The 24,711-nt window shown below is 46.0% G+C and overlaps 1 pseudogene; it reads left to right on the forward strand.

Annotated features, from left to right (window-relative positions):
- LOC121572539 overlaps positions 1-13,335 on the forward strand; it is a 31,363-nt pseudogene extending 18,028 nt beyond the window's left edge.
- The last annotated feature ends 11,376 nt before the right edge of the window (positions 13,336-24,711 follow it).

Genomic DNA, 24,711 nt, shown 5'->3' on the forward strand with positions numbered 1-24,711 from the left:
GTTTAACTAGTTCTGGGGCGTTTAGTAATTTGTTTGGGGAGGGAGGAGGTGATAGGGAATTGGCAACAGCTATCTCAAGTTAATGTAGTTTATACTGGGGTGTCACAGCACACCATGCAAGCAAACAAATAGTTCATGCAATTCAATTTCACACATGAGAAAGTCAGAAGTTAAGTGTGTTATTGACAATTATTGCATTCACCGGAGTGAAAGGCACTTGTAAATAGGGGATGATGGTAAAATAACAAGACAGACTGATAATATGAATATAAGGTAGAATGGCAGTCTCACAAACGTCTCTATACTCACACAGTGCACATACTCACTTACATTTATTATCAGCAAATAAATATATTTGTTTATCTAGATACTGCAAAAAATATACACACTGATAAAAAAATCTATTACATTTTTGTAATATTTCATTTTTGGAACAAAACGAACAGTGTGCACACATGACATAAATGGATATACTCACTCATACAGACATTAATATACACAGATTACACACACAGGCACAACTTAATAACTGAGCATCTACATCAAACTGAAAAGGGAACCTTCCATGTCTATAGGACTATGACAGGTTATTGGATTGCTATTTCAGTTACTATTCAGTTCTCCAACATTGGCCATAGATGGCCCTGTAATGGTATTCTACCAGGCCACCAAATCAAACTCATCAAAGGGCTCTTGTGAATTCTAGAGTAAGGCTTAGATTTACTAAGTGCATGCAAAGGCAATATACAATTTATCCAAAGGCAATAAACCAACACTGTTAGACAAAGGAATATTTGTTTAAACTACCTCTCCAGCTGAAACTATAGTACGCCGGAGAGACCAAACAGAGTTTCAGGGCTCTCACAAGCTATTTTAAAAGGACGTTAAATTAACGTGACACATGGGGAAGCACCACCTTGCCCAAAGTGATTAGCCAAGAGCAGAACACCTGACAGGGTGTTATTGGACAGGGGAAAGTAACCACCTGTCACAATATACACACATTGATTTGCACATAAGTGCATGATCTAAACAAAGTATGAGCCAGAAACCTGTGACACATGGGTCTCATTAGGTTGGCCACTTTATTTCCCTGCATCAAAAAAACAGAATAGACCAGCATAATTTTCAAGCTGGTCCATGCTGGTCTGTGCTGGTCAATGCTGGTTAGTGCTGGTCGGATGCTGGTCAAGTTGGTCTGACCAGCATGGTCTAGCTGGTTATGCTGGTTGACCAGCATGGTCTAGCTGGTCAACTGGTCTGACCAGCATGGTCTAGCTGGTTATGCTGGTGACCAGCATGGTCTAGCTGGTCAACTGGTCTGACCAGCATGGTCTAGCTGGTTATGCTGGTGACCAGCATGGTCTAGCTGGTCAACAATAGACCAGTTCTATGGCTTACTGAATGAAACAAAGTTTCCAAACATGAAAAAGCACGCTCAAAGGATGCTTATTTTATTCGGGTCCACATATGTGTGTGAACAAATGTTCTCAGTCATGAATTAGAACAAAGCCCATCACAGGTCAAATTTAACAAATGACCACTTGTCAGCTGTTCTGAGAATATGTACATCAAAGATGACACCAGACTTTGATGCCCTTGCCAAGAGAAGTGACCGTGACTGGAGTAGGCAACGATTATGCTTTTTCATGGTGATGGTTATGCAGTGAGAATTATCCAGCAATGCACTTGGATACAGGTAATAACTAATCAGTCAGATTTGGGCTGAGGTGATTGGATAACTGTAAATATGGTTCACAATGGAGATGAGAATTGTTCCTTAATATGCTTTCAAAAACAGACCATTCCAAATGAAACGGATGCTCTTAGCATATGTTTCACTCAAATGTTAGAACCGTTTTTTTTTACACATCTGCTGTTACATTTTGCATGTCTCCAGTCATATAATATATATCTATTTTTAAGTTTGCATATTGTGACTGTAAGTTTGATTGTACTTTACAAGGGCAGAGATGCAGGATCTGTATGTGTGTTTGACTGTGTTGTGATATTATAACTTATATCAATTTTGTGAAAATGTTGTGAAAAAAAAACAGGGGTAGAGATGGTACAAGGGTAGAATTGTTCTGCAAGCATACAGTACACTAGTAGTTGCATGTCAATGTGAAAATGAATAAAGGCTTCACATGTTTTGTCACGCATATAGTATGTGGCCCTTCACTTGGTTTCAAAAACTCAATGTGGCTCTTGAGCCAAAAGGTTTGCTCACCCCTGGCCTAGCTGGTCAAGCTGGTCTACAAAACCACACCCATCATTATCATATTTCCCAGCATGCTCTATTCTAGTTTGATTTGTGGAATTGTTTGTTTCAATATCTTTTAGTTTGTTGTGTTTTTGCACATGTACAAGTACATTGATTGATTAATTAATTGTATGCTACACAAAGATAAATAACATAAATGTTTCTATTGCACCCGTTATTGCACCAGTTATTGTACTTGTTACTGAAATGGTTGTTCCAGATTAGGGGGTTTAGGTAGTCTCATTTATTAATCTTTCTAACCCTGGCAATCATTCTGACTGCAGATTGTGGGTGAGTAGAAGTTCCAATTGTTGGATATCCCCACTCTGGCTGGATTCAAATACGAATTAAACATGACTTTGCAAACCAACATAATGTGACTTAATGCTGGTTTCGCTGGTGACCAAAACTAAATTAAGGCTGGTTACCAGCAAAAACACAGCGAAGGCTGGTCACCAGGGTCCAAAACACAGCAAAGGCCGGTCACTAACTAAAACACAGCGAAGGCTGGTCACCACCAACTACACAGCGAAGGCTGGTCACCAGCAAAACCAGCACTCGTCACCAGCATATGCTGGTATATGCTGTTTTTTTTTCAGCAGGGTTGCCAGAGCTTTATAAGCATTATAATTCATCCTTCAATTAGTTGTTGGGTTAATGAGGTGATTCAGGGCCCTGCATACAGCCTTTCCCTGGAGAGAGACTTAATAACGCTACCCCTGTGGAAATTACATGTTCACCCCCAGTGAGAAACATACCAGCTCAGGGCAATGAGGTCATTATAGGTAATTCCTTTGCCTGGTGACAACAATCCCACCATGACATAACATGTCAATAGCGTACGTGATGTATGAAAACTGTGGATGTGGGACCATACAAATGGTCAAAAGGACTCGTTACCCCGATTCACCAGCCTTAAAGATGGTCATTCACGTGCTATTGTAAAAATAGCCGTGTCCCGAGCTCATGCCACTGGTAGCCAAAGACAACTTTAAAGGCAGCCAGATTAGGGGAATTATTTTCCATGTAAAACCCTTAAAGAGGTAGGGGGATATGAAGGGGGATAAGAGGGGTTTCGCTAATCCTCTTATGTGGTTAAGTGGGTGTTTTGGACATCAGGCAGACCCTAAAATCCTGTTTTCCGAGGAGAGTAACGTGACTCCGATCTTAACATCACATTTATAGGGCCTTCGCCACCTGAGAGTGGGGTACCGTTTTTGTTTCTCTTCATGTCAGTAGGCAGTCACCCAGTTAACTCAACAGAGTTATTTCAAGTTGCTAGCTTCACTGTGTCAAGATCCTGTAAAACCACAGCACCACTACAGCTTTTTAGGCGTCATTGTCAGTGGTGGAATAAGTACCCAATTGTCATACTTGAGTAAAAGTAAAGATACCTCAATAGGAAATGACTCAAGTAAAAGTGAAAGTCACCCAGTAACATACCACTTGAGTAAAAGTCTAAAAGTATTTGGTTTTAAATATACTTAAGTATCAAAAGTAAAAGTATAAATCATTTCAAATTCCTTATATTAAGCAAACCAGATGGCACAATTGTTCGTGTTTTTAAAATTTACGGATAGCCAGGGGCACACTCCAACACTCAGACATCATTCAGAAACAAAGCATTTGTTTTTAGTGAGTCGCCATATCAGAGGCAGTAGAGATGACCAGGGATGTTCTCATGATAAATGCATGAATTGGACCATTGTCCTGCTAAGCATTCAAAATGTAACGAGTACTTTTGGGTGTCAGGGAAAATGTATGGAGTAAAAAGTACATTATTTTCCTTAGGAATGTAGTGAGGTAAATGTTGTCAAAAATATAAATAGTAAAGTAAAGTACAGATACTTCAAACATGGCCTTCTGAATCCCCCGTCATCTCTACCGCTGTTTATGTTCCCCCTGCAGGCACTCGTCTGATGCAACATGGAGTTGTCAGCTGTTTGTAATGTCCATGCTGTCGTTTTTATTAGGTAACCCTACTAAGCCTGAATAAGAGATTAAGAGTGTAGAGGCAAGCTAAGCCCGTGGGCACGGGTTCCGATTTAAGCGAGCCACGCTTCCTGAGTTTGACTTAACTTGAAAAAATAATGGACTTGTGTGAGTACAAAGTTATTCACTGTGGGCGTCACCTTTACTAAGGTCACCAACACATCTATTGGTCTCGGGGTGTTTCCAAGGGTATGGAAGTCGGCCATAATAACGGCCATCTTTAAATCAGGCGACCCTGCTGATGTGAGTAACTACAGGCCCATTAGTATACTACCTGTGGTGTCAAAGATTGTTGAAAAGTGTGTAGCAGAACAACTGATTGCCCACCTCAACAACAGCCCCTTCACATTACATTCCATGCAGTTTGGCTTCAGAGCGAAACACTCCACAGAAATGGCCAACTGCTTTCTTCTGGAAAAGTCCAAGATGGACAAAGGGGGCGTTGTTGGGGCTGTGTTTCTGGACCTAAGGAAGGCTTTTGATACTGTTAACCATGAGATTCTCATCACAAAATTGTCCAAGTTCAACTTTTCCCCCGATGCCTTGAGATGGATGAAATCATACCTTGAAGGCAGAACTCAGTGTGTCAGAGTGAGCAATGAGCTGTCGCCCACTCTTAGCTATGATGTGGGTGTGCCCCAAGGGTCAATACTGGGGCCCCTCCTGTTCAGCCTGTACATTAATGATCTGCCTTCTGTCTGTACTGGGTCTGAAGTTCAAATGTATGCAGATGATACAGTGATATATGTGCATGCAAAGAGCAAACAACAAGCTGCACAAGAACTCACTACTGTAATGGTCCAGGTTACAAAGTGGCTCAGTGACTCGTGTTTGCATCTCAATGTGAAAAAAACTGTTTGCATGTTCTTCACAAAGGGGGCAACAGATGCTACGGAGCCAGAAGTCTATGTGTCAGGGGAGAAGCTCCAGGGGGTATCTGATTTTAAGTACCTTGGCATCATACTTGATTCCAACCTCTCTTTTAAAAAGCATGCGAAAAAGGTAATTCAAATAACCAAATTCAACCTAGCTAATTTCCGATTTATACGAAATTGTTTGACTACAGAGGTAGCAAAACTGTACTTCAAATCTATGATACTCCCCCACTTAACATACTGCTTGACTAGTTGGGCCCAAGCTTGCTGTACAACAGTAAGACCTATTCAGTCTGTCTACAAACAGGCTCTCAAAGTGCTTGATAGGAAGCCCAATAGCCATCATCACTGTCACATCCTTAGAAAGCATGAGCTCCTGAGTTGGGAAAATCTTGTGCAATACACCGATGCATGTCTTGTATTCAAGATCCTAAATGGCTTGGCTCCCCCTCCACTCAGTATTTTTGTTAAACAGAAAACCCAAACATATGGCAGCAGATCCACAAGGTCTGCCATGAGAGGTGACTGTGTAGTTCCCCTAAGGAAAAGCACCTTTAGTAAATCCGCTTTTTCTGTGAGAGCTTCCCATGTCTGGAATACACTGCCATCAGACACACATAACTGCACCACATATCACACTTTCACAAAATGCTTGAAGACATGGCTAAAGGTCAATCAGATTTGTGAACATTGTCCCTAGCTGTGTGTTGCCGCTTTCCATGTCTGTTGTCTGTAATTTGTGAGGTGTGGAAACACTTTGTTGCTTTTATGAATTTTGTCTTGCTGCTTTTTGTTCTATGTTGCTCGGTCTGTATGCTACGTCTTGTTTGTCCTATGTTGCTATGTCTGTATGCTATGTCTTGTTCTATGTTGTTATTGTCTATATTGTAATTGTTTTTAATAACCTGCCCAGGGACTGCGGTTGAAAATTAGCCGGCTGGCTAAAACCGGCACTTTTACTGAAACGTTGATTAATGTGCACTGTCCCTGTAAAAATAAACTCAAACTCAAACTCAAACCTACTTATAGCAACTGGTATGGAGGGGTAACCACAGCCAATCGCTTCAGTATTAGGCAACTTGGTTGAGTGTGGGTGAGAAGTAACCACACTCGTTCCCTTTGAAATTAGACAACTGAATTCGACTAACAACTTTGTTGCTGGAGATCTGCTAGACCAGTGGTTCCCAACTTTTTCCTTTTCCGGGGACCACCAGATCATTGTCAAAAGCTCTAGAGAACAACCATGCATGGAATCGCTGAATTTGATCAGTCAAATGTATCAATGAATGCAGTACCCAAACTGCTGCTCTAGTGTAACTAGTTATGCATTTTTTGTGGGATAGATGCAAAGGATTAATTATAATTTTATTTGGACTTTATACCAACGGGAGCAAAGTTATCTCTGAAACTTTTGTTATGAGTTCATCTTGGGGGCTATATATTTGGTAGCTGTACAATTCATATTGATTGTTTGATTGATTGATTGTGGTTGAGATTCATTGTAAATATGTGACTAGTTTCAGGAAACTAGGTGTATGTCGCATGTCACTACTTCACAGGAGCGGCATTTGAACGTAAACATCTTCTTATCAAAATGTGGTTTTTGGCCTTTGGCCTTCTGGAACATGTGAACTTTCATGTGCCTTAATAATAAACTTGTATTCCATTCATAAATACATATAAAATGGTTAAATTACGAGCCTCGTTGGTTTAGCCACGGAAAAAGACAGGAACCTTCCCGCTAGCCATGATTGGCTGAGATAATGGATGGGCTGGACATGCTTCTGTCTATAACGTGAGCTGTTCAGTATGTGTTGACAGTCCTTTCTACCATGCCGTTTTTTAAAGATATAACGTTAGCCATGGAGAACGACAAATGTTTTGCTACTTTTCTCAACAACATTGATGCCCTGAATTTAGCAGGCGCTATCGACAGATCAGTTGGAAAAAGGGATGGGCTACTTTCTGCACACGCCACGGTCAGTGTGAACCAGAGTGACTTGACACAACGCTGGCCAAACAAGATGTAGCTACAAACAAAATGGAGTTAAATGGTTCCAGTCTGCCGTGAAGCATTCATCCATGTATACGGGTAAGAGTCTAGCTACATTTTCAGATATAAGTTTCAAATTTAGTCAGTCGTTTTTATTGCAAGTTAAAGCGTACTGTTAGTTAGCTAGCAAACGTTAGCTTGTATCCAGTACAGTAGCTCTCCACGTCACCGTGCCTGTCTAAAATGTCACGCGTTGCAAAGCCAGAACCCAGAAGCAGACCAGGACAAGGTAAGTTGAAACGAAGGTGAGTGTTTATTTACAATTCAAGAGTGATGCTGAATAATCCAGGGAACAGAGCGGGCGGCGTTGATTAGTTGTTGGGGGTGCAGTGGTTGATCCCATCATGGGTCGGCAGCCGCCGACCACCAGGCAGAGGTTGGATGAAGGTTCCGGACGGGTGACTGCAGATGGAACAAAACGGAGGTAAGTAAACAACAAGGTGCAAAAACAACAAAACTAACGCTAGGCTCTAAGACTGATACTCTGGTAAACCTACTGTTCATGGCTAACGATCCGGCAGGGAATGGATGTTAGGCCAGAGCCTAAGAAGGGTGATGATCAGGACCAGGTGTGCAGATTGCTGATGGGATGCAGGTGCGGAAATCAAGAGAGCTCCCCGGAGCGTTCCAGAACCCTCGGGAAACTGGAGATCACGAGCAGAAAAAACTAGTCCACAGACAGGACCCGACTCAGACTGCCGGGATCGTTACAGTACCCCCCTCCGACGAACGCCACCGGGCGGACTCCCCGGAGCGCCAGGATGGAGGCGGTAGAAGTCACGGATGAGGTCAGCATCTAGGATCTGTCGCCGCGGAATCCAACTCCTCTCTTCAGGACCATACCCCTCCCAGTCCACGAGATACTGGAAACCCCGGCCCCGCCGTCTGGAATCCATGATTCGTCGCACCGTGTAGGCAGGACCACCTCCGATCATCCGAGGAGGAGGAGGAGGAGGCGGAGGAGGCAACAGAGGACTGAGGAAAACCGGCTTGAGGCAGGAGACATGAAAGGTGGGATGGACTCTGAGCGTCCTCGGTAGTTTGAGTCGAACTGCCACTGGATTGATCACCTTCTCCACCACAAACGGACCAATGAACTTCGGTAACAACTTCCTAGACTCAGTCCGTAACGGAAGATCCCGTGTGGCCAACCAGACCCTATCTCCGATGGTATAGGTGGGAGCGGGGATCCGGCGACGATTCGCCTGGAGCTGATACCGGTCCGAAACTCTAAGGAGTGCCTTTCTGGCCCGATGCCAGGTCCGGTGGCAACGACGAATATGGGCCTGAACAGAGGGCACTGAGAGCTCCTTCTCCTGAGAAGGGAACAAGGGAGGTTGGTAGCCATACAGGCACTGGAAGGGAGACATCCCAGTGGCAGATGTAGGGAGAGTATTGTGGGCATACTCAACCCAAGGCAACTGAGAGACCCAGGAGGTGGGGTTGGAAGAGACCAGGCAGCGTAGCGTGGTTTCCATCTTCTGGTTGGCTCTCTCCGCCTGACCATTGGATTGGGGGTGAAAACCAGATGTGAGACTGACTGTAGCTCCAATGGCCAAACAGAAGGACTTCCAGACAGCAGAGGTAAACTGAGGGCCACGGTCGGAAACGATATCACTGGGCAACCCGTGGACCCTGAAAACCTCCCTAACCAGGATCTCGGACGTCTCCGAGGCAGAGGGAAGCTTGGCAATTGGCACAAAGTGGGCGAACTTGCTGAATCTGTCCACGATAGTCAGAACGACCGTGTTCCCCTCAGAAGCGGGCAACCCAGTGACGAAGTCCAGGGCCAGATGCGACCATGGTCGCCGGGGAATAGGAAGGGGGTGAAGTAGTCCAGAGCTGGGCCGATTGGTACTCTTATTCTGCGCACACACTGGACAGGCAGCAACAAAACCCCGAGTATCCTCGGCCATGGCAGGCCACCAAAAAGCGTCTGCGAAGAAACGCCATTGTCCGAGCCACGCCAGGGTGACAAGCCATCTTGCTGGCGTGGGACCATTTGAGGACAGCAGGACGAACCGACTCAGGCACAAACAACCGACCGGGTGGACCGTTACCGGGACCGGGCTGAGTCCGAAGGGCCGCCAGCACCTCCTCCTCAATCTTCCACATAACTGCTCCCACGACGCAGTTCCGGGGGGAGAATTGTCTCGGTCTTGGACCCACTCTCCTCCGTCTTGGAGAACATCCGGGACAAGGCGTCCGCCTTGCCGTTCTTAGATCCAGGTCGGAACGTCAGGGAAAACTTGAATCGTCCGAAAAACAACGCCCACCTGGCCTGACGGGAGTTGAGACGTTTAGCCGATTGCACGTAAGCAAGATTCTTGTGGTCAGTCCAGACAATAAACGGTTGCTCCGCCCCCTCCAACCAGTTGTGCCACTCCTCCAAGGCAAGTTTCACCGCGAGAAGCTCCCGGTTACCCACATCGTAATTCCTCTCCGCAGGCGAAAGGCGACGAGAGTAGTAGGCGCAGGGATGGAGTTTACTGTCCGTGGAGCATCGCTGCGACAGGATGGCGCCAACTCCCACATCAGACGCGTCCACTTCAACGACGAACTGACGGGCCGTGTCCGGTTGAGAGAGAATCGGTGCGTTGGTGAATCGCCTCTTCAAATCCAGAAACGCTCGATCCGCCTCCGGATTCCACTTGAAGGTCCTGATACTGGAAGTCAAGGCAGTTAACGGAGCGGCCACACGGCTGTAATCCCGGATGAATCTGCGGTAGAAATTCGCAAACCCCAAAAAATCTCTGGAGCTGCAATCTCGTACCGGGCTGGGCCCATTCCAGAACCGCTCTAACCTTCTCCTGGTCCATCCTAATCTCTCCCCTGGAGATGATGTACCCGAGAAAGGATGTCGTGTGGGCGTGAAACTCGCACTTCTCGGCCTTCACGAACAGGCGATTCTCCAACAATCGCTGCAGAACCTGCCAGACATGCTGGACGTGGTCGGAAGGTTCCTTCGAGAAGATCAGAATGTCATCCAGGTAAACAAACACAAAGAGACCGATCATATCTCTCAGGACGTCGTTCACCATACTCTGGAATACCGCTGGAGCATTGGTCAGTCCAAACGGCATCACCTGATACTCGAAGTGACCCATCGGTGTATTGAAACCCGTCAACCACTCGTCCCCTTCTCTGATCCGGACCATGTGATACGCATTGCGTAGGTCTAGCTTGGTGAACACCGTAGCACCCTGTAAGGAGTCGAAGGCAGAACTCATCAAGGGCAGGGGATACTTGTTCTTGACCGTGATGTCATTCAACCCCCGATAATCAATACACGGTCGAAGAGAGCCATCCTTCTTACCCACAAAGAAGAATCCTGCCCCCCAGGGGTGATGACGAGGGACGAACGAGACCAGCAGCTAGGGACTCCTTGATGTAGGTCTCCAAAGCCTCACGTTCAGGTCGGGAGATACTGTATAACCTTCCCTTGGGGTAGACAGCTCCAGGGAACAGGTTGATGGCACAATCATATGGTCGGTGGGGAGGGAGTGACAGAGCCTTCTGCTTACTGAAAACTTCCCCCAAATCGTGATATGTCTCGGGAACCAGGGACAAATCTGGGGGTTTAGCCTCAATCACCTGACTGGGAACCGAATGGGGACAGGCAGTCTTGAGACAGTTAGCATGACAATCAAGGCTCCAACTCGTTACCTTGCCCGTCACCCAATCGAACGTGGGATTGTGTTCCTTCAGCCAGGGGTATCCAAGGACCAGAGGAACATGGGAAGACGGCAGAATGAAGAATGAAATCATCTCAGAATGATTCCCCGACAACAGCATCTTAACCGGTTCAGTCCTCATCGTGATACGTGCCAGACTACTGCCGTCCAGAGTGGTAGCTTCAATGGCTTCCGGCAATTGCTCCTTGGAAAGCCCCAGCTGTTCCACCAACTCGGCATCTAGAAAGCTTCCATCGGCACCTGAATCGATAAAAGCATTAATCGCTAAGCTCTGATTCCTGTTCATAAGGGTAGCCGGGAAACGGGGTCTGACAGAGGTATTGAGAGGTCGAAACTGGCTCGCTAAAAGTCCTCCCAACTTTAGCGAGCCGCGCAGTTTGGCGACCCGACTGGAACCTGAGAAGCTGATCGGTTGGACGGAACCCATTGCTTCTCCCTCCTTCGCTCTCGGACTCGATTATCCACCCGAATAGACAAGGCTACCAAGCTGTCCAGGTCACTAGGCTCCGGATAGGAGATCAACTCATCCTTGAGCTGCTCCGACAGACCCTGGTAAAAGGCCGCTTGCAGAGACTCCTCATTCCACCCACTCTCCACAGCCAACGTCTTGAACTCGATCACGAAGTCGGCCACGCTGCGAGTTCCTTGGCGAAGCGAAAACAGGCGCCTAGCTGCGTCCCTCCCTCGGACGGAATGGTCGAAGAGCTTCCTCATCTCGGCCGTGAACCCCTGGTATGAAGCCATGCAGGGATCCTGTCGTTCCCAAACGGCTGAAGCCCACTCCAGCGCTCGACCACGCAGCAACTCAATCACAAAGGCTATCCTAGCCTTGTCTGTGGCATAAGAGTAGGGCTGTAGATCGAACACTAATCCACACTGCATAAGGAAGGAACGGCATCTTCCCAGCTCCCCCTCATATTTATCCGGCGTCGGAACCTTGGGCTCACGGAAGGACACAGCTCCAGAAGCGGCAGGCGAGATGGGTGAAACCGGTAGTGGATCCTCCACCGGAAACTGGCGTTGGTTCTGGACCTCCGTCAGACCGGTAGAAAGGTTCCGAACTGACAACGCGATCTCCTGTAGTACCGTGCTATGATGGCCCAACATCTTCTCCTGCTGGGTAATGGCATGGCGAACAGAGTCCAGGTCCGCTGGGTTCATTACTGGCCGGATCGTTCTGTCACGCGTTGCAAAGCCAGAACCCAGAAGCAGACCAGGACAAGGTAAGTTGAAACGAAGGTGAGTGTTTATTTACAATTCAAGAGTGATGCTGAATAATCCAGGGAACAGAGCGGGCGGCGTTGATTAGTTGTTGGGGGGTGCAGTGGTTGATCCCATCATGGGTCGGCAGCCGCCCGACCACCAGGCAGAGGTTGGATGAAGGTTCCGGACGGGTGACTGCAGATGGAACAAAACGGAGGTAAGTAAACAACAAGGTGCAAAAACAACAAAACTAACGCTAGGCTCTAAGACTGATACTCTGGTAAACCTACTGTTCATGGCTAACGATCCGGCAGGGAATGGATGTTAGGCCAGAGCCTAAGAAGGGTGATGATCAGGACCAGGTGTGCAGATTGCTGATGGGATGCAGGTGCGGAAATCAAGAGAGCTCCCCGGAGCGTTCCAGAACCCTCGGGAAACTGGAGATCACGAGCAGAAAAAACTAGTCCACAGACAGGACCCGACTCAGACTGCCGGGATCGTTACACTAAAATGTATGAAACAGCCGGACGATGACCTCTGGTTTCAGAAGCGCTTCATCAGATCCATCAAACCATTTCTGACAGAAACAGAAACAGCAAGAAACTCTCAACTGACACCAGAAAGTGGTGGAAGAAAATCCAGAATGACCATAGCACAGCCTTGTTTCAGGTCATCCCTGATTCTGATCTCTACTTGGACGCTGGCCCAGAGCGCTGTAGGATCTATGCTGTGGTGGGGAACTCTGGGAACCTCAAAGGCTCCAACTACGGAGACCTCATTGATTCCAATGATGTCATTATCAGAATAAACAAGGCAGTAACCAAGGGCTATGAGGAGGATGTGGGGAGCAAGACCAGCCATCACGTTATGTACCCAGGGAGTGCCATAGATCTGGATAACACCACTAGTCTCCTGCTGTTCCCTTTCAAGACTATGGATCTCCAGTGGCTACTCGGCGCAGTCACTGATCCTAAACCCAAGATTAAAGCCAACAAAGATTTGGTATTGGTTCTGAATCCTGTTTTCATGAAATATGTTCATGAAACCTGGCTTGACTATAACGGCAGATACCCATCCACCGGATTCATGGCTTTCATATTAGCCTTAAACATTTGTGACGAGGTGAATGTGTATGGATTCAGGAAAGACATCGATGGGAACAGGCACCACTACTTAGAAACACTAACTTACAAAAGGTTTGGTGCTGGACAAGAACACAATGGAACCTACGAGTACATTTACATTTACATTTAAGTCATTTAGCAGAAGCTCTCATCCAGAGCGACTTACAAATTGGTGCATTCAACTTAGGATAGCCAGTGGGACAACCACCACTGGGGGAGGGGGGGTGTAGAAGGATTACTGTTAGACTATTCCAGTTATTCCTTAAAGAGGTAGGGTTCCAAGTGTCTCCGGAAGGTGGTCATTGACTCCGCTGTCCTGGCATCGTGGGGGAGCTTGTTCCACCATTGGGGTGCCAGAGCAGTGAATAGCTTTGACTGGGCTGAGCGGGAACTGTGCTTCCGTAGAGGTAGGGGGCTAGCAGGCCAGAGGTGGATGAACGTAGTGCCCTCGTTTGGGTGTAGGATCAGAGCCTGAAGGTAAGGAGGTGCCGTTCCCCTCACAGCTCCGTAGGCAAGCACCATGGTTTTGTAGTAGATGCGAGCTTCAACTGGAAGCCAGTGGAGTGTGCGGAGGAGCGGGGTGACATGAGAGAACTTGGGAAGGTTGAACACCAGAGGGGCTGCAGCGTTCTGGATATGTTGTAGGGGTTTAATGGCACAGGCAGGGAGCCCAGCCAACAGTGAGTTGCAGTAATCCAGACGGGAGATGACAAGTGCCTGGATTAGGACCTGTGCCGCTTTCTGTGTAAGGTAGGGTCGTACTCTGCAAATGTTGTAGAGCATGAACCTGCAGGATCGGGTCACCGCTTTGATGTTAGCGGAGAACGACAGGGTGTTGTCCAGGGTCACGCCAAGGTTCTTTGCACTCTGGGAGGAGGACACACTGGAGTTGTCAACCGTGATGGCGAGATCATGGAGCGGGCAGTCCTTCCCCGGGAGGAACAGCAGCTCCATCTTGCCGAGGTTCAGCTTGAGGTGGTGATCCAACATCCACACTGATATGTCTGCCAGACATGCAGAGATGTGATTCGCCACCAGAAGGGGGAAAGGAGAAAATTAATTGTATGTCATCTGTGTAGCAATGATAGGAGAGACCATGTGAGGATATGACAGAGCCAAGTGACTTGGTGTATAGAGAGAATAGGAGAGGGCCTAGAACTGAGCCCTGGGGGACACCAGTGGTGAGAGCACGTGGTGCGAAGACAGATTCTCGCCACGCCACCTGACAGGAGCGACATGTCAGGTAGGACGCAATCCAAGAGTGAGCAGCGCCGGAGATGCCCAACTCGGAGAGGGTGGAGAGGAGGATCTGATGGTACAATGTTATCATGAAACTCTCTGAAAATCACAAACTACACGTATTTAAAGGATGTTAATAATTCATCCATATTATTTCACTAGCGTACAGCTGTGTTTGCTACAAATATATTTTGATGAAAGAGGCAGAATCGAATGGGTGTTAACTACATTAGACCTCTACAGTTAACCCTGACTCGAGGGGCCGTAATGTCTCTGTTAAAGAGTGAGTGGAGTCATTTGGAATGAAAATTCCATAGTTCCCACTTCCGGGTGGGAATAGATTACTCTGTGTCCGAGAAGTTGTCCATAGGGTTTACCTGACTTTACTATAATATTGACCTGGAGTATGGTTGCAGAGACTTTGTGAGACAATTTATAATTGTCTCTCTAACACGTTTAATCTCGACTCATGATCATATGATTATTTCTCACAACCCAATAGGCACTGCCCCAGTGCTATTAAGTAATATTGACATTGATCAAGCTTTTGAGGACCGAAAGGACAGAAACATTTTGTCCAGAGTGTCCAAGATATTTTACACAGTAGTAGCAGATAGAAAAATGGGGGTCAGCGGGTCAAAATAACAATTCTAAAGCTCAGGAATCTCAGTTTATTTGGGCAGAGCAAGGCCTCAAGTTAACCTTGTGTTGCTCTTTTTGGAGCATGAGGGGTCATGCAGAGTTTGGGAACAGGAAATGCTGCTTCATCAAATAGGTTCGAAATGCAGTGCGTACGTGCCCTTTAGGATCTGGTCTAGGAGCGTAGGTGGTGGGTAAACTACTTAAAAGGTTTCTGTTCCAGAAGTGGCACACAGGAGCTGAACCTAGCCGAACCAGCTGCACTGAGCTGACCTGGTCATGCATCCACCAGTTGCTGGAACCATGCTTAAAAGGACAATGTGAAAATAATATGATCATCCATCAGCAGCGCGATAGTGTGAAAATGGCAAGAGAGATCAAAATGTCCATTCTCCTACGACAGGATAGAAACTTGGTTTTAAGGTTCTTTCTCCACAGCCTTTCTCCTTCATATTTAAATGAGTCCAAAAGCTGACACTTGAGTTGTCCCTGGGGTTGTGGGGAAAGTAGGCTAGAGGTAGTCCAGAGTTTCCATTTGTTATTTTATGGTCAGAGATTCTGGCGAATAGTTCTGATTTCTTGATACAAATGCATCAGGACATGCACCCCTAGATGTGGTAGGACATTAGGCAACAGAATAGTGTAATGATAGTGACTTTTTTGGACTTTACAGTACATGCACACATCGTTGATTGTCCCCCAGAGATTAAACTCACCACAACTCAATTCAGATATGTGTCGATTTGGAAGTCTCTAAAATAATGTCTCCAGGGCGTAGAGACAACATGTTATTTTAGCCTACAGACTAAATGGGCCACCTTCAGCTTCATTTCCTTTATAATGGCTGTGGAACCGGCCAAGCCCTTACATAAGAGGAGCGACAGACAGGACGTGCTAAAGAGCAGCCAGCAGCCTCCATGACCCACATCTGCACCATCAAGTCATCGCTCAACGATGAGGAGAACCAGGGCTCCGGTCCTAGTAAAACAGTGAAGATGCCAAGCATGGCTCCCAAAGTGCATGGGAACCATGTTTTTCTGTTAGGTTGGTCTGTCGAAGCTTGAATCCGCCGGAAATAACTTGACAAGACAATTAGTTGCAAGAAATCCAGCCTGGAATTGAAATCAAGAAGAGTTACGATAGCCAAGGACTCTCAGAGATGCAGATGTGTCAGTGCAAAGATTAAAGGGATAGTTCAGGCAAAATGTACACTGAACAAAAATATAACACAACCTGTAAAGTGTTGGTCCCATGTTTCATGAGCTGAAATAAAAGAACTAAATAAATAAACCTACCATTAAAATTATAGACTGATCATTTCTTTGTCAGTGGGCAAACGTACAAAATCAGCAGGGGATCAAATACTTTTTTCCCTCACTGTACTTCCAAAGTTGTGGCAAAATGGCTTAAGGACAACAAAGTCAAGGTATTGGAGTTGCCATCACAAATCCCTGACCTCAATCCTATAGAAAATGTGTGGGTAGAACTGAAAAGGCGTGTGCAAGCAAGGAGGCTTACAAACCTGATTCAGTTACACCAGCTCTGTCAGGAGGAATGGGCCAAAATTCACCCAACTTATTGTGGGAAGCTTGTGGAAGGCTACCCGAAACGTTTGACCCAAGTTAAACAATTTAAAGGCAATGCTACCAAATACTTATTGAGTGTATGTAAACGTCTGACCCACTGGGAATGTGACTGAAATAAATCTCTCTCTACTATTATTCTGACATTTCACATTCTTAAAATAAAGTGGTGATCCTAGCTGACCTAAGACAGGGACTTTTTACTAGGATTAGATGTCAGGAATTGTGAAAAACTGAGTTTAAATGTATTTGGCTAAGTTGTATGTAAACTTCCGACTTCAACTGTATTTATCAAAGAATAGGCGAGGGCACTGTCTGCAGCACCCGGCCTCACCCTACTAAACTCTGAAGTCAAATGTCTGCTGTTTGCAGATGATATTGTGCTTCTGTCCCCAACCAAGAAATCAATAAATTCAATCAATTTTATTTTATATAGCCCTTCTTACATCAGCTAATATCTCGAAGTGCTGTACAGAAACCCAGCCTAAAACCCCAAACAGCTAGTAATGCAGGTGTAGAAGCACGGTGGCTAGGAAAAACTCCCTAGAAAGGCCAAAACCTAGGAAGAAACCTAGAGAGGAACCAGGCTATGAGGGGTGGCCAGTCCTCTTCTGGCTGTGCCGGGTGGAGATTATAACAGAACCATGCCAAGATGTTCAAAAATGTTCATAAGTGACAAGCATGGTCAAATAATAATCAGGAATAAATCTCAGTTGGCTTTTCATAGCCGATCATTAAGAGTTGAAAACAGCAGGTCTGGGACAGGTAGGGGTTCCATAACCGCAGGCAGAACAGTTGAAACTGGAATAGCAGCAAGGCCAGGCGGACTGGGGACAGCAAGGAGTCACCACGGCCGGTAGTCCCGACGTATGGTCCTAGGGCTCAGGTCTCTCAGTTGGCTTTTCATAGCCGATCATTAAGAGTTGAAAACAGCAGGTCTGGGACAGGTAGGGGTTTCGTAACCGCAGGCAGAACAGTTGAAACTGGAATAGCAGCAAGGCCAGGCGGACTGGGGACAGCAAGGTGTCAGCATGCCCGGTAGTCCTGACGTATGGTCCTAGGGCTCAGGTTCTCAGAGAGAAAGAGAGAACGAGAGAATTAGAGAGAGCATACTTAAATTCACACAGGACACTGGATAAGACAGGAGAAGTACTCCAGGTATAACCAACTAACCCCAGCCCCCCGACACATAAACTACTGCAGCATAAATACTGGAGGCTGAGACAGGAGCGGTCCGGAGACACTGTGGCCCCATCCGAAGAAACCCCGGACAGGGCCAAACAGGAAGGATATAACCCCACCCACTCTGCCAAAGCACAGCCCCCGCACCACCAGAGGGATATCCTCAACCACCAACTTACAATCCTGAGACAAGGCCGAGTATAGCCCACAGAGGTCTCCACCACAGCACAAACCAAGGGGGCGCCAACCCAGACAGGAAGATCACGTCAGTAACTCAACCCACTCAAGTGACGCACCCCCTCCTAGGGACGGCATGAAAGAGCACCAGCAAGCCAGTGACTCAGCCCCTGTAACAGGGTTAGAGGCAGAGAACCCCAGTGGAGAGAGGGGAACCGGCCTGGCAGAGACAGCAAGGGCTGTTCGTTGCTCCAGAGCCTTTCCGTTCACCTTCACACTCCTGGGCCAGACTACACTCAATCATATGACCTACTGAAGAGATAAGTCTTCAGTAAAGACTTAAAGGTTGAGACCGAGTCTGCGTCTCTCACATGGGTAGGCAAACTGTTCCATAAAAATGGAGATCTATAGGAGAAAGCCCTGCCTCCCGCTGTTTGCTTAGAAATTCTAGGGACAATTAGGAGGCCTGCGTCTTGTGACCGTAGCGTACGTATTGGTATGTACGGCAGGACCAACTCGGAAAGATAGGTAGGAGCAAGCCCATGTAACGCTTTATAGGTTAACAGTAAAACCTTGAAATCAGCCCTTGCCTTAACAGGAAGCCAGTGTAGGGAAGCTAGCACTGGAGTAATATGATCAAATTTCTTGGTTCTAGTCAGGATTCTAGCAGCCGTATTTAGCACTAACTGAAGTTTATTTAGCCGGAAAGTAGAGCATTGCAGTAGTCTAACCTAGAAGTAACAAATGCATGGATTAATTTTTCTGCATCATTTTTGGACAGAAAATTTCTGATTTTTGCAATGTTACGTAGATGGAAAAAAGCTGTCCTTGAAACAGTCTTGATATGTTCGTCAAAAGAGAGATCAGGGTCAAGAGTAACGCCTGAGGTCCTTCACAGTTTTATTTGAGACGACTTTACAACCATCAAGATGAATTGTCAGATTTAACAGAAGATCTCTTTGTTTCTTGGGACCTAGAACAAGCATCTCTGTTTTGTCCGAGTTTAAAAGTAGAAAGTTTTCAGCCATCCACTTCCTTATGTCTGAAACACAGGCTTCTAGCGAGGGCAATTTTGGGGCTTCACCATGTTTCATTGAAATGTACAGCTGTGTGTCATCCGCATAGCAGTGAAAGTTAACATTATGTTTTCGAATAACATCCCCAAGAGGTAAAATATATAGTGAAAACAATAGTGGTCCTAAAACGGAACCTTGAGGAACACCGAAATGTACAGTTGATTTGTCGGAGGACAGACCATTCACAGAGACAAACTGATATCTTTCCGACAGGTAAGATCTAAACCAGGCCAGAACTTGTCCGTGTAGACCAATTTGGGTTTCCAGTCTCTCCAAAAGAATGTGGTGATCGATAGTGTCAAAGGCAGCACTAAGGTCTAGTAGCACGAGGACAGATGCAGAGCCTCGGTCTGACGCCATTAAAAGGTCATTTACCACCTTCACAAGTGCAGTCTCAGTGCTATGATGGGGTCTAAAACCAGACTGAAGCATTTCGTATACATTGTTTGTCTTCAGAAAGGCAGTGAGTTGCTGCGCAACAGCTTTTTCTAAAATTTTTGAGAGGAATGGAAGATTCGATATAGGCCGATAGTTTTTTTTATTTTCCGGGTCAAGGTTTGGCTTTTTCAAGAGAGGCTTTATCACTGCCACTTTTAGTGAGTTTGGTACACATCCGGTGGATAGAGAGCTGTTTATTATGTTCAACATAGGAGGGCCAAGCACAGGAAGCAGCTCCTTCAGCAGTTTAGTAGGAATAGGATCCAGTATGCAGCTTGAAGGTTTAGAGGCCATGATTATTTTCATCATTGTGTCAAGAGATATAGTACTAAAACACTTAAGTGTCTCTCCCGATCCCAGGCCCTCGCAGAGTCTGTGCAGATCCAGGACAGCTAAGCCCTGGAGGAATACGCAGATTCAAAGAGGAGTCCGTAATTTGCTTTCTAATGGTCATGATCTTTTCCTCAAAGAAGTTCATGAATTTATTACTGCTGAAGTGAAAGCCATCCTCTCTTGGGGAATGCTGCTTTTTAGTTAGCTTTGCAACAGTATCAAAAAGAAATTTTGGATTGTTCTTATTTTCCTCGATTAAGTTGGAAAAGTAGGATGATCGAGCAGCAGTGAGGGCTCTTCGGTACTGCACGGTACTGTCTTTCCAAGCTAGTCGGAAGACTTCCAGTTTGGTGTGGCGCCATTTCCGTTCCAATTTCCTGGAAGCTTGCTTCAAAGCTCGGGTATTTTCTGTATACCAGGGAGCTAGTTTCTTATGACAAATGTTTTTCGTTTTTAGGGGTGCAACTGCATCTAGGGTATTGCGCAAGGTTAAATTGAGTTCCTCAGTTAAGTGGTTAACTGATTTTTGTCCTCTGACGTCCTTGGGTAGGCAGAAGGAGTCTGGAAGGGCATCAAGGAATTTTTGTGTTGTCTGAGAATTTATAGCACGACTTTTGATGCTCCTTGGTTGGGGTCTGAGCAGATTATTTGTTGCGATTGCAAACGTAATAAAATGGTGGTCCGATAGTCCAGGATTTTGTGGAAAAACATTAAGATCTACAACATTTATTCCATGGGACAAAACTAGGTCCAGAGTATGACTGTGGCAGTGAGTAGGTCCAGAGACATGTTGGACAAAACCCACTGAGTCGATGATGGCTCCGAAAGACTTTTGGAGTGGGTCTGTGGACTTCTCCATGTGAATATTAAAATCACCAAAAATTAGAATATGATCTGCTATGACTACAAGGTCTGATAGGAATTCAGGAAACTCAGAGAGGAACGCTGTATATGGCCCAGGAGGCCTGTAAACAGTAGCTATAAAAAGTGATTGAGTAGGCTGCATAGATTTCATGACTAGAAGCTCAAAAGACGAAAACGCCATTTTTTTTTTTGTAAATTGAAATTTGCTATCGTAAATGTTAGCAACACCTCCGCCTTTGCGGGATGCACGGGGAATATGGTCACTAGTGTAACCAGGAGGTGAGGCCTCATTTAACACAGCAAATTCATCAGGCTTAAGCCATGTTTCAGTCAGGCCAATCACATCAAGATTATGATCAGTGATTAGCTCATTGACTATGACTGCCTTTGAAGTGAGGGATCTAACATTAAGTAACCCTATTTTGAGATGTGAGGTATCACGATCTCTTTCAATAATGGCAGGAATGGAGGAGGTCTTTATCCTAATAAGATTGCTAAGGTGAACACCGCCATGTTTAGTTTTGCCCAACCTAGGTCGAGGCACAGACACAGTCTCAATGGGTATGGCTGAGCTGACTACACTGACTGTGCTATTGGCAGACTCCACTAAGCTGGCAGGTTGGCTAACAGCCTGCTGCCTGGCCTGCACCCTATTTCACTGTGGGGCTAGAGGAGTTAGAGCCCTATCTATGTTGGTAGATAAGATGAGAGCACCCCTCCAGCTAGGATGGAGTCCGTCCCTCATCAGCAGGTCAGGCTTGTTCCTGTTTGTGGGTGAGTCCCAGAAAGAGGGCCAATTATCTACAAATTCTATCTTTTGGGAGGGGCAGAAAACAGTTTTCAACCAGCGATTGAGTGCTGAGACTCTGCTGTAGAGCTCGTCACTCCCCCTAACTGGGAGGGGGCCAGAGACAATTACTCGATGCCGACACATCTTTCTAGCTGATTTACACGCTGAAGCTATGTTGCACTTGGTGACCTCTGACTGTTTCATCCTAACATCGTTGGTGCCGACGTGGATAACAATATCTCTATACTCTCTACACTCGCCAGTTTTAGCTTTAGCCAGCACCATCTTTAGATTAGCCTTAACGTCGGTAGCCCTGCCCCCTGGTAAACAGTGTATGATCGCTGGGTGATTCGTTTTAAGTCTAATACTGCGGGTAATGTAGTCGCCAATGACTAGGGTTTTCAATTTGTCAGAGCTAATGGTGGGAGCCTTCGGGCGTCTCAGACCCCGTAACGGGAGGAGTAGAGACAAGAGAAGACTCAGACTCAGACTCCGACTCGCTACATAATGGGGAAAACCGGTTGAAAGTTTCTGTCGGCTGAATGAGCGACACCGGTTGATCATTCCAACAGTATTTCCCTCCAGAAGCCATGAGAAAGTTGTCCGGCTGCGGGGACTGTGCGGGGGGATTTATACTAACGTTACTATCTGTACTTACTGGTGGCACAGACGCCACCAGTAAAGGCCTAAAGCAGCACCTAGATCTTCTGCACAGATTCTGTCAGACCTGGGCCTTAACAGTAAATCTCAGTAAGAAGGTCCAGTTGCCAGGACCACAATGCAAATTCCATCCAGACACCATTGCCTTAGATCACACAAAGAACTATACCTACCTCGGCCTAAACATCAGCACCACAGGTAACTTCTACAAAGCTGTGAACGATCTGAGGGCAAGAAGAGCCTTCTACACCATCAAAAGGGACATACAATTCTACATTCCAATTAGGATCTGGCTAAGAATACTTAAATCATTGCCCTTTAAGGTTGTGAGGTCTAGGTTCCACTCACCAACCAAAAATTCACAAAATGCGACAAACACCAAATTGAGACTCCGCATGCAGAATTCTATAAAAACATTCCAAATAATGCATGCAGAGCAGAATTAGGACGATACCCGCTAATTATACAAATCCAAAAAATAGCTGTTAAGTCCTACAATCACCTAAAAGGAAGTGATGCCCAAACCTTCCTTAACAAAGCCCTCACCTACAGCGAGATTAACCTAGAAGAGTCCCCTCAGCCAGCTTGTTCTGGGGCTCTGTTTACAAACACAAACAGATGACACAGGGCCCCAGGACAGCAACTCAATTAGACCCACCAAAACAAAAAGAGAACTATTTGAGACATTGGAAAGAATTAGCCAAAAAAAAAACACAGCAAACTGGAATGCTACCTGGCTCTAAACAGCGAGTATACGGTGGCAAAATACCTGACCATTGTGACTGACCCAAAATTAAGAAAAGCTTTGACTCAGTGATCATAGCCTTGCTATTGAGAGAGGCTGCAATAAGCCGACCTGGCTTTCAAGAGAAGAAAGGCTATGTGCCCACTGCCCACAAAATGAGGTGGAAACTAAGCTGCAATTCCTGACCTTCTGCCAAATGTATGACCATATTAGTCACATATTTCCCTCAGATTGCACAGACCAACAAAGAATTTGAAAACAAACCAAATAGGGGAAACGTGATGTGAAGAGGCGAAGGGTCTGACAGAAAGAAAAGGAGATAGAGAGAGATACGCAGAGAGTCCGGGAGCGAGGGCCAGAGGATAAAAGAGAGTGAAGGTCAGATCGATACAGAGTTTGAGAATCGGCATACAGTCACAAATGAAGAAAGAGAAAGATGGAGAGAACAGGCAATTTGTGAATGAGAATGGCTCTACACCGTATTTTGATCCCTATTAGTGCAAGTTGGATGTGTTTTACCACCACAGTTTGCGCAAGGTGAGCCAGATGTGTCACTGAGCCCTATGATTGGCATGTGAAAAAAGAGCCAGCCGCTTCCCTTCCCTATCCATCCATCTCTCCCTCGATTTATCATTCTGTGTCATCGGGCCTTGACAGGGAGATCCATGCCTCACGTAGGCACAACACGGCAACCCTTATCTATCCAGACCATCACTCGTCCACTAACCCCCTCCATCTGCCTGGGATTGATAGAAGACATCATCACCCACAGCCTACTACATGATGGGTCACAATGTACACAAGGGTTATTCTATTTCCTTTCAATATAAAATATGAAAGTGCATAGGTTGACATCACGGCACCAGTAGAGACACTTGATATCATGACTGTACATTTTTCCATTGTTGCTATGTACAGTGCATTGCTAGTGAATTAAACACAATCCTGTTTGTAGTATAGAGTTTTGAATAATATACCTGTGGGAAAATCCCAGGGCCAATTGGTTTCACAGTTATCGAAATAGAATCTGCCCTAACTTAATTACAATGGACTTGTCTCTCTAACACACAGATAGAGCTCAGCTGCTTGGATACAGAGCAAAAGATCTCTCCAAAATAAATGTAAATTGAATCATCATGAAACCACATATATGCCTAAACTTACTCCATAGGTAACCCCTGGACTTCTGTTTGTACTCTGTCATTATGGCTACCTTGGCTACCTGGGGTCACTAAATGCTTTGTGAGGACGGACCCCACATCCCCCCACATAGCCCTAACTGGGGCAGGATGTCCACATCACTCTGAGGAGAGACAGCCTGTTGAGAGGCACGTAGCTGCCTTATTTTGAACTCTTCAACAACAGAAAATACTAATATGGCCAAGGATGTTTTGGCTGGCATTCAGAGCCCCTTTGGGGTCTGGCCTCTCAGATGCAGACTGCCCCCACTTCCTCCATAATTGCACATACAATCCTCAACCATCATGCAGTCACATTGTCAGGTGTGCTCTTAGTCTCAATACACCACTTTTACTCTGAGGGGAAATGAGGCAGAGAGAACAAGGGATGATAGTATCAATGAAAAGAACACGCAGGGACACAGCAGTGGGGAATGGTGTGGAGCATGTATGGCAGATTTGCTCGATTGGAGGACTGCCGCTGAGACGACTGGGGTAGTTAATAAGGCGTTCCACTCTCGGCCCTGCCAATAGAGATCTGGTCGCCGTGGTTACAGGCTATCGGTGACATGACTGGTCCCATGGGAAGGCATGGCGGCTCA

This window comes from Coregonus clupeaformis, chromosome 8 (genome assembly GCF_020615455.1).
Source record: "Coregonus clupeaformis isolate EN_2021a chromosome 8, ASM2061545v1, whole genome shotgun sequence".
NCBI lineage: Eukaryota > Metazoa > Chordata > Actinopteri > Salmoniformes > Salmonidae > Coregonus > Coregonus clupeaformis.